General features: G+C 45.7%; 1 protein-coding gene across 6 annotated transcripts in view; it reads left to right on the plus strand.

Moving 5' to 3' along the window:
- Positions 1–13,245, plus strand: part of Znf536 (zinc finger protein 536) — a 431,720-nt gene that overhangs the window by 50,693 nt on the left and 367,782 nt on the right. For all 6 annotated transcript variants that reach the window (XM_047529031.1, XM_047529029.1, XM_047529033.1 and 3 more), the window contains one exon: positions 3,434–3,503. The gene's annotated coding sequence lies outside the window, so the exon portion shown is untranslated. The remainder of the gene's footprint in view (positions 1–3,433; positions 3,504–13,245) is intronic.

Consider the following 13,245-nt stretch of genomic DNA (forward strand, 5'->3'; position numbering starts at 1 on the left):
TGGTGAGGGTTACTTGCTGTTGGTCCTCTGTCCTTCAGGTTGCCGTGGTATAGAGCAAGAAACAGGTGTGCGGTGGCCACGAGGAGGCAGCCTGCTGGCCAGAGGCAGGCTCTTGCTGTTAAACGCGGCCTTATTTCAGAGGGCCCAGGTGATGGCAGGGTGCCCATCTTTGCTCACCTCTGGACTTGAAAATCACCTTCTCCCTTGGCACCCTCGGGGCCCAGTCTGGGAGGCTGGGCTCTTGCCCCTTGAGTTTCTCAGGCTCCACTTGGACCATCCAAGTTGACTGGGTCTGGGAGGACTTGGGAGGGCAGTGCTGGCCTCTCTCCCCCATCAGGCCCGCTTGGCCTTCCCTGTCCTGTGCCAGAGGTGCTAGAGCAGGGCCACCTGTGGCTCTGTGTTCTTCAGGGTGTTCACTGACCAGGGCTGGGCTTAGGGGTGGCACAGCTCTGCCTGCAGAGTTCCCAGGGATGGCGGTGCATAAACTGCCCTGTGGCCACTGTGTGCCAGGGTGGGACAGAGCTGCCAGGGCTGCCTCTTGTCTCCTCTTTTTGTTGTTGTCCCCATGTTTTCCTGCTGTCCCCAGTGTGCCTTCAGAGTCTCTCTCTCCCTCCCTCTCTCGGTGGTCTCCTTTCCTCCTTCCTTTCCTCAGGCACCTGGGGAATGCGTCAATCTGTACAATGGCCCTGTTTCCCACCTCCCCTCCCAGCACCCTGTGCTCCTTGCCTTCCCTCGACAGGATCCACCCAAGACAGGGGAATTCAAGAGCCTCCCTGCCCTCTCCTCCTTCTCTCATCCTCTTCTCAAAGTCGCATCTGCCCTGCTGGGTCTCCTCCTGGACCCCATGCCCTCTCTGGTCACGCTCCTGGTGCTTCTCCTTGGACCTGCTCTCTTGGCTGCCTGTGCATTCGGCAGTCTCATGGAAACGACACCATGAGTCATTTACACACCTGGTGGCAGACCTGATGTCCCCTACCCTACAACAGGGTCTGGCTCACACCAGGGGCTCACAGCAATCTGAGTCCTGGAATGAATGGATCCCCTAAACTCATTCACACCTGGACTTCTGTGGCTGAGGGTGGCTGTGTGTGTGCCTCACCTGTGTTTTAAAGGAGAAACTGGGGCCATTGCTTTCTAGGGAGTGGGATTTGAGACACTGAAACACCCCCACGGCTGCTGCCCTGCCTAACTCCTTGGCGCATGCTAGGCTTCCTGCTGCCTCTGTAATCCGCCTCCCGTCACCCTTCCTCTGATCTGGTGGGTGCTGTACCCACCTGGGCTTGTGGGCAGTGGCTCCTGTGTGGTGCTGCTTCCCTGTGTACCTTCAGCGTGGGGTCCTTGGGGAGGCAGTTGATGCCCTTGACGCTGTTCCCTCTAAACGTGAGTTACTTACTTGCACCAAAAGAGCCATTTCTTTCACTGAGGAAGACAGAATTACTGTGTTGGTACTTTTTCTCTCCTTACCTAAGTCCAGAGAGCATCAGTGGTAGGATCCTGCCACCTTTTCAGGACCTGCAGTGACTCTAATGATATCAGACAACAGAAGCCTCTCCTATTTAGATGGGCTCAGAAAGGCACAAATGGGAGCGACTCAGTTTCTTTTCCCAGGGTTCCAGTGTAGCTTCTACCCATGCTAGTGGGTGGCACTAACCTTGCCTACGCAGGTCAGCAGCCTTTGGAGAGCCCCCCAAACAGCCTGGAGCGTAGCCACCAGGCGGGTGCTGGGTCCTTTCTTGATTCAGGGTACACAACCTGAGGGATTAACTGTCATCACTGCCTCGTGTACATTGTGGGAGATGTGAGCCTCTGATCAAGGGTATGGTGCAGAGGACAAACCAGTGTGGGACGTCTCTCCATGAAGTTGCTTTCCGTGTGTTCTCCCGTCATCAGAATTTATAAAGCTTCTAAGTGAACAGCCCCTGGAGAATCAGCCTAGAATTTTGCAAGTCATGATCCTGGATATAAAATCTCAGTCTGTGCTCCCCCTTCCTCCCCATCCCTGAACTCAAAGTATGTGAGCAAAGCAGATAAGTCTTTTCAGAGCCCGTAGGGGGCTGGGGACCTGTTCTGCTCAGTGCTAAGTCAGAACCTCGGAAAATGTAGCAGTGAGCATTTGTCTCTCACTCTTTAGATTTAAATGTTGAACAATACAGAAAAAGGGTGAAATGCAAGAGGTAATCTGATCTGGGGAGGAGAAAGAGAAAGAGAGACAGAGATAGAGAGAAAAGAGAGACACCAGACTTAGAATTTTGTTCCTTGTTGCAGATGGAGATGTGAAGTTTTGCTCTATGTCTCAGGCAGGCAGGTAGAAATTTGTTTACAAACAGTGGCATCCTTGGTGCCCTTTCGAGCAACACTTTTAGCATGCAGTCAGCAAACACCTGTTTGGTTGCCAGAAATCAGTCTTAGAGTTGCATGGAGTCTTGCAAAGTGAGGTTTTAAGTTCGGACTTCTTGAGCTGAGGCTGCTACGGTGGGTCCTCCAAATGCATCTTCTGATTCTGCATTTGCAGATCAGCATCCTTGAATCCATACTGGAATTCTGCTTCTCTGATCTGAATGTACAACTTCAGCTTTGTCAAAATACCATCCATCAGGGGAGGACTTTTGCTTGTCCTATAAAGTCCCTTCTGTGAGATGGCAAAACAAATTAGATTCTGGATTACACCGGACAAGGGGTGCTGGAAATCACAGGTTGGGGGTTGGCCTGACCATCTGAGCCAATGACTCTGGAGCCACAGTGGAAAGCACTCCAGCTTCCCGCTATGCCTTATCTCACCCGCACATGCCCTAGTAGATGAGATCATCTACGTGGGACTGATTTCATTTATAACACAGAGTAAAAAGTAGAAAATCTAACTGGCTGCCGCTTTCCTGGTCTTGGTTCAGGAGAGAGGGCTTTGATGCCAAACACAACATCCCTGAGCTTTGGTCGGTTGCAGATTCCTGTTTTGGATCCATTGAGTATTTCCCTGGCCACTGAATGGGTTTGGCCAATTGAAATTTGGGTCAAATTTTGCTCTACGGTAGGGGGCTCCATAAATCAGGGAGAAAACAAGGAACCTTGAGTACTTGCACGTTTCTTAGTCTCAGAATCCCAAGAGAGAGAAGGAGACAAGGAGCCAGTCCTTACTTGCTCTTATTTCTTCTGTCCCATCTAAAGAAGAGATGGTTGGAGGCCTTGGTCCCATTTTTTTTTTCTTTTTTTTTTTTTGCAAGTGGTGATTTCCCACCTAAAAGGAGCTAAGCAAATTTGGCTCACTGCAGCCAAGGTCACATAGTTCTCATTTTATAAATTGCTCAAAGAATTGAGCAGTGGGTCTATTTAATATTTTTAGGCTCTCAAGTAACCCAGCAAGTTGTTACCTTGATGAATGCTTATTGAAGTCGATGTGTTTGACATTTAAAGTTTCTAACAGGTCTTATTTTTGCAGTTCCTGACCACCACGGCTTTAAGAATATCCTTCACCCAGGAGGGAGCCCCATTGCTTTAAGACTTGCCCGGTAAGGATACATTGCTTTGTAGCTTGTTGAAATGGTGTCTGTCTGTGCGTATGTCGGGGAGTCCAGGCTGTCTTCTTTGGGGTTGTTTGTCCCTGTGCTGAGTAAAGAGTCTTCCCAGGTACTCCCTTTTACTCTGAGGGACAAGGGCCTGCAGAGAAACTTCCAGACTCAAAGGGCTCTGGGAGGTAGAATGGGTTCCAGGTCTGCTGGGCTGGGTGGAGTGAACATGCAGAGCCAAGATGTGCTCCAGAGGCTCAGAACGGGGCCAAATCCTAAAAGGGCGACTTCTTTCTCTCTCGATTGACACCTTGAGTTGCCGTTCACCAGCTGGCAACCTGGAGTCAGAGCAGGTGAGCTGGTGAGGATGCTGGAAGCCAGGTGATCCCATGTGAGAGCCACCTGGATGCCTTCCTTTCTCCATCACTCACCCTGTGATTCAGTGGGATGGCCCAGTCTGGGAGGAAACCCGTCCCAGTGCAACTCTGTGTTTATCATCTCAATCAGATTCAAGATCTCAAACTCAGGGATGGAGCAGATTCCCGCCCTAGAGACTGATAACAACTTAAAATAAAATACAGCAGGAAGGGCGGTACGTGGATTTGATGCCTTCTGTGACCCCCTCTGAGGCTGCCCCTGATATCTCTGTAAACTCACCCTCAGATCTAATTAGCGGAGCCCACCTTCTCCTGACCATGCATCTCTGAGGTCACTCCATAAACCAGGGAAATTGATAGTGGAATTATGCACTCAGAAATTAATTTTATATTGTACTGAATATATATTTTTTTATTGTGACTTTATCTTGTTGGAAAAGTGCTTACTTCTGATTTTGTGGATATTACTGACCGAGGATTACTTTTATTTTGGTTTTTACACAACAGTTATATTAGAAATTTGCTGTTTTATTCTTACCTTCTTAGTAAAAATCCTTTTATCACACAATGGGTAATTTATATCCATTACCAGGCCTTTCAATCCTTTTCAGTGGGGCTGTCAGTGCCGTTGGCACAGTAATGATTAATGTGATCTAATAATAGTGTGCCATTATATTACCTTAGTAAAACATGTACCAACATCCTATTCGGATCTACCAAATTCATAGCTTCCTATAATATTTTTGTTGAAAGACAGGATTACTATTTTTCAAAGCTGATTTTTTCCCCTTTAACATATTTAATGAAATTCACAATTCTTTGCCTTAGTAATCCTAGACATGTGATTGGGCTTGATGGGTGAATTCTACATTTGTAGGCACCGTTGTGATTTGTCAGGCAGGAGGCTTGACAGTCCCAGCGATCTGCCACGGAGATTATTCTGTTTTTGTTGGGCCAGGGTTATTTTGCCTTGAATCAAAAAAAAAAAAAAAAAAAAAAAAAGGCTGGGTTTCCAGGCCCTTCAGACGTGTAATAAAGAAGGTGCATTTCAGATCAAAAGGCAAAAGAGTAAGTAATTTGGCTCGAAGTTGCTTTTCTTTCCTCCCCTGTTTTGTCCGTTCTTCAGTCACCTGCCTTAGTCTGCTGGCACACAGGAGGGGTGGCGGAACCAGAGAAGCAGTGTCTTACCACTTTCCCAGCCTCTCTCCGATCCATGCTTACCTTCCCTAGCTTTGACCCAACCTGTCTGGGTCTGACATGGGGATTCTCTGTCAGTATTGGCTCTATTGACATTTTGGGCTGGATAATTCTTTGGTGTGGGAAGCTGTCATGTGTATCGCAGGAGGTTTAGTAGCATCCCTGGCCTTTACCTATGAGAGGTCAGGAGCACACCCTTTCTCCCACCTTGACAACCAATGCATCTCCAGAAATTGCCAGGTATCTCCTGGGGAGGGTACTCAATCAGCTTTTTTCAGAGAATCACTGGTCTGATGTGACGCAGACACAGCAGGTATGTTGGAGTGTTTGGGGGGCTTCCTGTTGGAGTTGCAGAGTTTTGTGGTGCTTCTTGGACATCTTCGGCTTTGGGAGACAGGATGGGTGGATGCCGGCACACACTGCTTCCTTTGCTTGGCTGAAATACGGTCCTCTTCTTTCTCCCTCCTCCTCTGCCACGGAGTCTGGCCCCAGTGAGGGCCTGGATCTTTCCACTTAAATCCCATTATAATCACACTCATGATTGATAACATTCCACCTTTTCAAAGGGCTTTAAAATCTGTGTCAACCAAGGATGACATTATTGTAGTGCTGGAGAGATGTATTCAAACAATTACACACTCCAGGCGAAGTGGGAAGGTTTGTCCTTCTATCCGGGGGCCTTTGTGATGTAGCTTTAGCCAGAGCCTCAGCCCTCAACAGCCCCAGAAACCTTCAGCAAGAAAATAAATGGGAAGAAACAGGTTTTGCTCTTGATACCATTCAGCTCTGAAAGCGGCTTGGATATTTGGGCTTCTTAGGGCTAGAGGGTTGGCAGTTGGGCAGGGAAGAGGGGGAGGAAGGACATGGTGTTGAGCATGGCAGAGAGAAAGAGAGGGAGAGAGGGAGAAAGGGAGAGAGGGAGAGACCTCCTTGTTTTTGATTCAGAACAAAAATTACTGTTGCAACATTGGCTCCAAATATGCAATCAACTGAAATCAGGAAAAGTATTTTGAATACAAAATTTATATTGAAATACTTGAATCTTGATACGTGTGCACCCACATACATGTATATATTTAAATCAAGGATAGAGAAGATGAGAAATAAAGCTTTGTCATAAAAATATTGCCTGCAGTATTTACCCTCAGATGATTCTGCCACATTGGAATACATTTTTGAACCATTAACATTTTCCATATGAGACACTCTTGTTTGTTTTTACAACTGATCTTTGATGATAACAACAAATGAGCAAATGGATTTAATTTACCTTTGTGTTAGTAAGATTTCAAACACGTTGCAGTGTGTGGTGCAGGAAAGCATGTTGGTGACCTCCTCCTTCTTTAGTTATTTCTGGTCTGTTTCCCCTACTGCAATGGTGTGCCTGGTGAGGATTGGGACCTTTCATGTTTTGTTCAGTGTTAGTTCCCTAGTTCCTGGAATGGCGCCTGTGACACAGTAGGTTCTCAATGAAGAATATAATGGTAAGTGGAAGGATTAGTGAGTGGATGGGTAGATGGATGGGTAGATGGATGATTGAGTAGGTGGATAGATGGGTGGATGGGTGGGTGGGTAGGTGGATAGATGAATGAGTGGATGGGTGGATGGGTGGGTAGGTGGATAGATGAATGGATGGACAGGTGGTAGATAGGACTATCAAGCTCTAACATAAATCTTAGAGTAGTGGGCCCAGTTGGCCAAAGAAAATACCTATTTTGGCATCTCTTTACTCATTAGCCCCCCCATTTTTATTTTTAAAATTTCCCAAAATGGTATAGAAAGGCATTCTTACGATCTGTTCATTTTTTTTTTTAACAGAGAATAAAAACATGTCTAATGTCATGCTAGGCAATCTCTGGAAACTACAAACCACTTTGTTGTAAAAATATGCTTAAAAGTCTCCCAGGGCATACATACAGATGACCTGGACTGAAGACTTGGAGGCAGAGTAGGAGAAGGTAACCTCTTTCAAAATATAGCATGGGTGAAGAATTCATGAGGATCAGAAAACTGGGCCTCCCATCCTCTTCATGCAACCAGATGACCATCTCCTGAGCGGGACTGTAACATACCGTATAGTTCATGAATTTTAAAGGCTCTGGTGTGTCCTCTTCAGACTTATCTTGCTTAATCGTTTTGACTGGGCACTATTCAGTCATGTAGAGTCAACCATCTTTAGCAGACAGACTGAGACTCTGGGACCCCCAAGCCCAGGCATGGTGTGTGCAATGAACCCATCTACTGGGAAACAGATCCCAGTGATGGGAATGGTTCTGGTCACCCCATCCTTGACTGTCAAATTATTACATCATGGCAGTACCAACCAAAAACTAATAAAGAGGAAAAAGATTAATTAGTTGCCACTCCAGGCCAGGAAACGTGTAACAAAAGCTCTGGAGTCAGATTTCCTAGGTTGGAATGCTGGCTCAGCAATCACTCACTACAGGAGCATGTGTCAATGGACTTACACCTTAGTTTTCTCATCTGTAAACTGGGAATGACAACATTGGCAGTGCAATAGATCATACTGTGTGATGCACTTAAAACAGTGACTCAAAGTAGGCATTGAATAAATGTGAGTTATTATTTTCATTTTTTCTATTCAGTAGTCTCTTTTCTTTTCTCCATCTTGACTCAAGATCAATGAATGTATAGACTATTTTCAGATAATTAGATTTTTTTCCTCTGGCTCATACCAGGGCTAGGAATCCTCAGACATTGCCAGGCATGTGGTCTCCCCAGAACCCCAGGGGACCTTGGTTAGCAAGTTCAGAGGGTGTCAGAAAGGCTGGTGAGTTTCTTAAGCCAGTGTCTCAGTCCCGTTTCCTTTGCAAAGGCACACTGTTGACACACCACTGGGGGTTTGGGATTTACTTGGTGTGTGGGGCATGCATTTCTGGGATGGAAGCCACGTGGTCACTGTGGGTGGGAATAGCCTGCTCTTGGACACTGGTGGTTTCGCTCTTCCATCCCTTTGTAAGTGAGTGTGCTCGGCATCACAGCCCAGTTTTATATTTTTAGCTTCCACTGAAATTTAATGTTTTGCTTTTGGTTTATTATGTATGCAAGTATCTTGCTGATAAATTACATGTGTAATTGTACCATCGTAACCACTGCTAGTCAGCGACAACATATAATTACACTCACCCTTGTAGTCATTGAACTTTTCTGTCCCTGACAAGATCATTGACCACTCCAAGGAGGGTGTACCTCCATGCAGGAGCCATGTAAGTGCCTGAGTGGCCTAACTGCCCCCTACCCCTGGTCCATAGCCCCTCCCCTCCCGGGCATCCCAGCATGTGCCCATCAACACGAACAGCCAGTCTTCCTTTGGACGGTGGTGTGAGGATGGAAAGTTTGGATTGTAAGGCTCAGGGATGTTTCTCTCTTTATTTCTGTGTCTATGCCCAGATGATTACTGGCTCCAGGGTGGGTACTTGGCAAGGCTTGAAAGAGTAAGTCTTAGAAATATCTTTATGTGCCTTGGAACACTCTTTTCTCATGTAATCCTGATACCCTCTCCATTCATTTCCCCCTTTTGGAGGTGTTTACTGTGCTGTTTTTATGCCCCCAGGCCAAGGATTGGTCAGTTATGGCCTGTCGGTCAAGAGCACACTGCCTGCTTTCCTTTTTGGATATTTAAGAATTTCAAGAAAACATAAAGTTTACTATAATATAAAGTTTACTATCTTGGTCATTTTAAAGTATACAGTTTAACATGTCTGATGACATTAAATACAATCACACCATTGTGCAAGCATCACCACCGTCCATCTCTAATACTCTTGATCTTCCCAAACTGCAATGTTATACCCAATTGACAACTCCTCGTTTTCCCCACCCCCCACACCAGCACTGGCTGTCCTACTGCCTGTCTCTATGAATTTGTCTACCATAGGTATTTCATATAAGGGGAACCATATGATATTTATTCTTTGAAGCTATTGCATTTTGCTTAGCATAATGTCCTCAAGGTTCATCCGTACTATAGCACATGGAAGGATTTCTTTCTTTTTAAAGGTCAGATAACACCCCCTTGTAGGTATATACCACATTTTGTTTATCCATGCACTCATGGATGGACACTTGGGTGGCTTCCACTCATAGCTATTGTGAATAGTGCTGCCGTGAGCCTGGGCTGACATGTTTCTTCAAGACTGACTTTCATTTCTTTTGGGGATCCACCCAGAAGTGGAATCACTGGTTCATATGGAAGTTCTATTGTTAGTTTTTTGGCAATGGCCATGCCGTTTTCCGCCATGTTACATCACCGCCAGTCCTACTCCAGGTTCCACTTCCTCCACATCCTTGCCGACACTTGTTATATTTTCATTTCTATAATTAGAGCCATCCTAATATGTGTGCGGTGGCTCTGATTATGGTTCTGCCCATCTTTATATGGTCTGCTAGCTTAGAATGGCTTCTACATTTTTAAATGGTTGAAAAACTTCTTAAAAAGTTTCATGATACATGAAAATTATGTGAAATTCCAATTTCAGGGTCTGTCGATAAAGTTTTATTGGCTCTCAGGCATGTCCATTCATTTACGCCTGGTCTGTGGTTGCTCTCAAGCTATACAGTGGCAGAGTTGGGTAGTTGTCGCCACCCTGCAAAGTCAAAAATATTTATCAACTGACCCTAAACTGGGAATGTTTGCCAACCCCTCCTGAGGGTAAGAGCTTTCTACCCTTTATCATGTTAAATCTTCTCAGAAATCCACTTTGAAGACAAAGAAACTGAGCATCAGTAAAGATAAGCAACTTATACAAGCCACATACCTGAAAAATGGATGGAGAAAGGATGCATGTGCCTGTCCCTGTGTCTCCCAGTCTTGCATTCCTCACTACCACTTAAAATGTAATCATCAAAAGATTGCTCCTTGAAGGGAACTGGAATTTTTAGTAAGCCTGAGGTCAGGTCAGGTGGAGAAAAATATTTGCAATTATAACTAAAATATGATATTGTCATTGGGAGAAGTGGTAAATTGAGAGAGAAGATAGAGATGGGAGGAGGCATTAGGTATGTTGAAACTTCTTTTTTCTTACATACATACATGTTTTTGGTAGTGCCTTGTGCATTCTGGCAGCTACACCCACAGCTTAATTATGTGTAACTTCTCAAACCCAAGGCCTGCATTGTATGGCAAGACGGGAGTTTTCATTTCTGCTGAAGAAGGCAATGGTTTCAGGGTGCAGGTCTACTCATGTGCACAGCCTTTGCTTGGGATTAGAGGAAAAGCTAAATTAATCAATAACTCCTTTTTGCATTAAAAATGAATTTTTCCATCATGGAGTTGGAAGAAAATGGGGTATACAAGGGAATATGTTTTTAGATCCTTTTCCCTTCATTCTTTTCGGTCACACGTTGTTTGGGAAGAATCCTAGCATAGGTACTCTTGGCCTTCCCTGGTGTTTTCTAAAGGCAGGATCTGCTTTCCTGTTTCTCAGAGACAGTCTTGGGCACTCCCTGAGTCTCCCAGGCTCAGACGTTAGTTGGCACATAATTGCTAATAAGGGGTCAGGCTGTACTCTCTCTGCCTCCTCCCCACCAGGATAAGTGGACTTTGGTACCAGGAACCTTCTGATAGTTCTTGATACAGAACACAAAGCATGGATAGTTATTTGTTCTTTCTCCAATGGAGAGAAAAGTCTTAGTTGATTTTACATATTTGTATGCACTGTTGGAAATATTCTATCCATTCCCAGTATTTAGAGGATGCTGGGTGGGGGGTGGGAGGGCTCTAGGGAATGGTTGATCTTGAGCTTACTTCATGCAAAAGTGTTAGTTCGTGACTCTCCTTTTCTGTTTGGGAATGCATGACACCTCCCCCCAATGACTACTGCATTTCAACAATGGGCTTCACGTGGTCACAGTGGGAAGCACAACAGTGTTTTTCATGAACTTTTGGCTGTGGTTTTAAGTCCAGCAGAGCTGCACCCTTACCCTTACAGCTTTCTGGCTGAATTCATCTGACACAAAGGAAAGTATGATAATCTGAGTTGTAGGATGATAATGTGATGGGCATGTTAGAACATTGCAAGAAAGACAGCAGTGACTTTGGATTTTGAGTTTTATCCTTGAAAATTTGCAGTACTGCTTCAAGCACAGGGCCTGTACCTAGTAGGTGCTTGGTAAATATTTGAGGAATGAATGAGTCTGGCATTATTTTATGCCTGAGATTAAATGAGAGCAATATGTGATGTTTATGCTCATGTGTTTTGGAAATAGGGATGTCTATGACCTTTTTTCTGTTTAAAGATTAAGATTAGGTCTTGGCCTGGTGTAGCTCTGTTGCCTGGTAGCCCAGTAGGTGGTGGTGACAGGGCTCACAATCTCATCTGACCTTGACTTTGCTGCTTCTGGCTCTTTCAATATTTCTTGACAACTAGTGCTCTGTGTTTGTCCAGGGACCCCCTGCTGAGCCCTAGTGAGTAGCCCCTAATATTGAGAAGCTTGCTGCTCAGAGGGAAAGGAACTTTTGCTGGGGAGGCGAATGTGTGTGTGTGTGTGTGTGTGTGTGTGTGTGTGTTTGAATATGACTTCAGTCTTTCTAGAAATGTGATATTCCTCCAGATTTCATCAGAACTCCCGAAATAAGACACTAAGTGCAAATGCCCTAGAAGCAGTTTTGGAGATGTGCAGGATAGTTCAGTGGGGGTAGCCACCAACCATCTCTCTCTGAGGCCTTTGGATTGCAGGCTGAGAGAATGCTCTAAGGGAAGACTGAGGCAAGACTGCTCAGATGGAGGCCATATGGGTGTGAAAAGGAGGGCCGATCCTGGAGTAAGGAAGCTGGTTCCAACCATCAATCTGCTGCTGTCAGCCTGGGTGAACTTGAGAATTCTCAGGACCATGCAACTGCAGATTCCTACCTGAAGAGTGAGTGCTTTGGGCTACATGGTGTCTTAGGTTCTTTCCAGTTCTTATACAGAATAACCTAGATAGAGGTGTCAGGATGTACCTGCAAAGCCCCTGGGATCTTGGTAAAATGTGGATTCCAATTCAGTAAGCCTAGGGGAGCAGAGATTCTGCATACTTAACAGATGCTCAGGCAACTCTGTGCTGCTGGTCCTTGGACTACACTTTGAGCATAAGGCCTTTGATGGATGGCTCTTAACCCTGCCTGCCAATTAGGAATTACCTGGGGAGATTTTACTCACCAATGTCTTGGCCTCACCCAGATCAATCAAATCATGAACTGGCTTGTAGAGAGTGGGGCAATTGGGGGAGCCCTCTTCATACGTAATGAGGGCATGGACCACTGGTGTAGTGTAGTGAATCTCCAACTCCAGCAAGCACCAGAATCTCCTGGAGAAATTGTGACAAACAACTTTGGGCCCCAACTCATTTTCCCATCCAGAAGGCCTGGAGGTAGGGTGTAAGAACTTGAGTTTCTAACAAGTTCTGTGTAGCAGCTAATGCTGCCAGTCCAGGGACTGAACTTTGAGAAGCTTTGCTTTCATGTAATCAACTAAATCATTAAACAGAGATCTGGAGGGAACAGGAGCTTGTGGGTCCAGGACACCCAGAGCCCTCCATCCAGGGTCACTCTGTGCACATCTGGTTTACATCTTCATTGGTAAACTTTTGTTAGAAAAAGATTTGTGGATAGAAGACAAATGTTTAAAAACCTCTGGTAAAGGCAAGACTTTTAATCATGGAGATGGTGAATATTGACTCTTCAGTTGAGAGAGAAATCAGGCAGGACCCTTGGTCATCCTGTTGCCAGACGTGGCCATTTCGGTCCCTAATCCTGCCCTGTCCTGCAGTGAGTGCTGCACATGCCGGAGTCCTCGCTCCCTCTCTCACACAAGTGCTCACACCTAGTGTGAGGCTTCCATGGGGCCTGGCCTGGTGCTGGGCAGCTCAGCCTCTGGTGACATCAAATGTGTACAGCTGTTAGTGCCTATTGACTGTGGGTGTCAAGCCCTATCCTCATTTGATATGCATGATCTCATTTAATTCTTACAACGACCTCATGAAATGAGTGCTACCATTATCCCATTTCAAAGATGAGTATCTGGTGCTGCATCCGAAGTTGTGGCAGAGAGCAGCAGTGGTTAAGCTAAAGGACAGTGAGACCCACTGGTAGGTCAGGTCCATGGAGTACAATGGTGACAACTTTGTCCAGGTCCCACTGCCTGGTCCAGGTGACAGAGCTCAGATGTTTT

This window comes from Sciurus carolinensis, chromosome 16 (assembly GCF_902686445.1).
Source record: "Sciurus carolinensis chromosome 16, mSciCar1.2, whole genome shotgun sequence".
Taxonomy (NCBI): domain Eukaryota; kingdom Metazoa; phylum Chordata; class Mammalia; order Rodentia; family Sciuridae; genus Sciurus; species Sciurus carolinensis.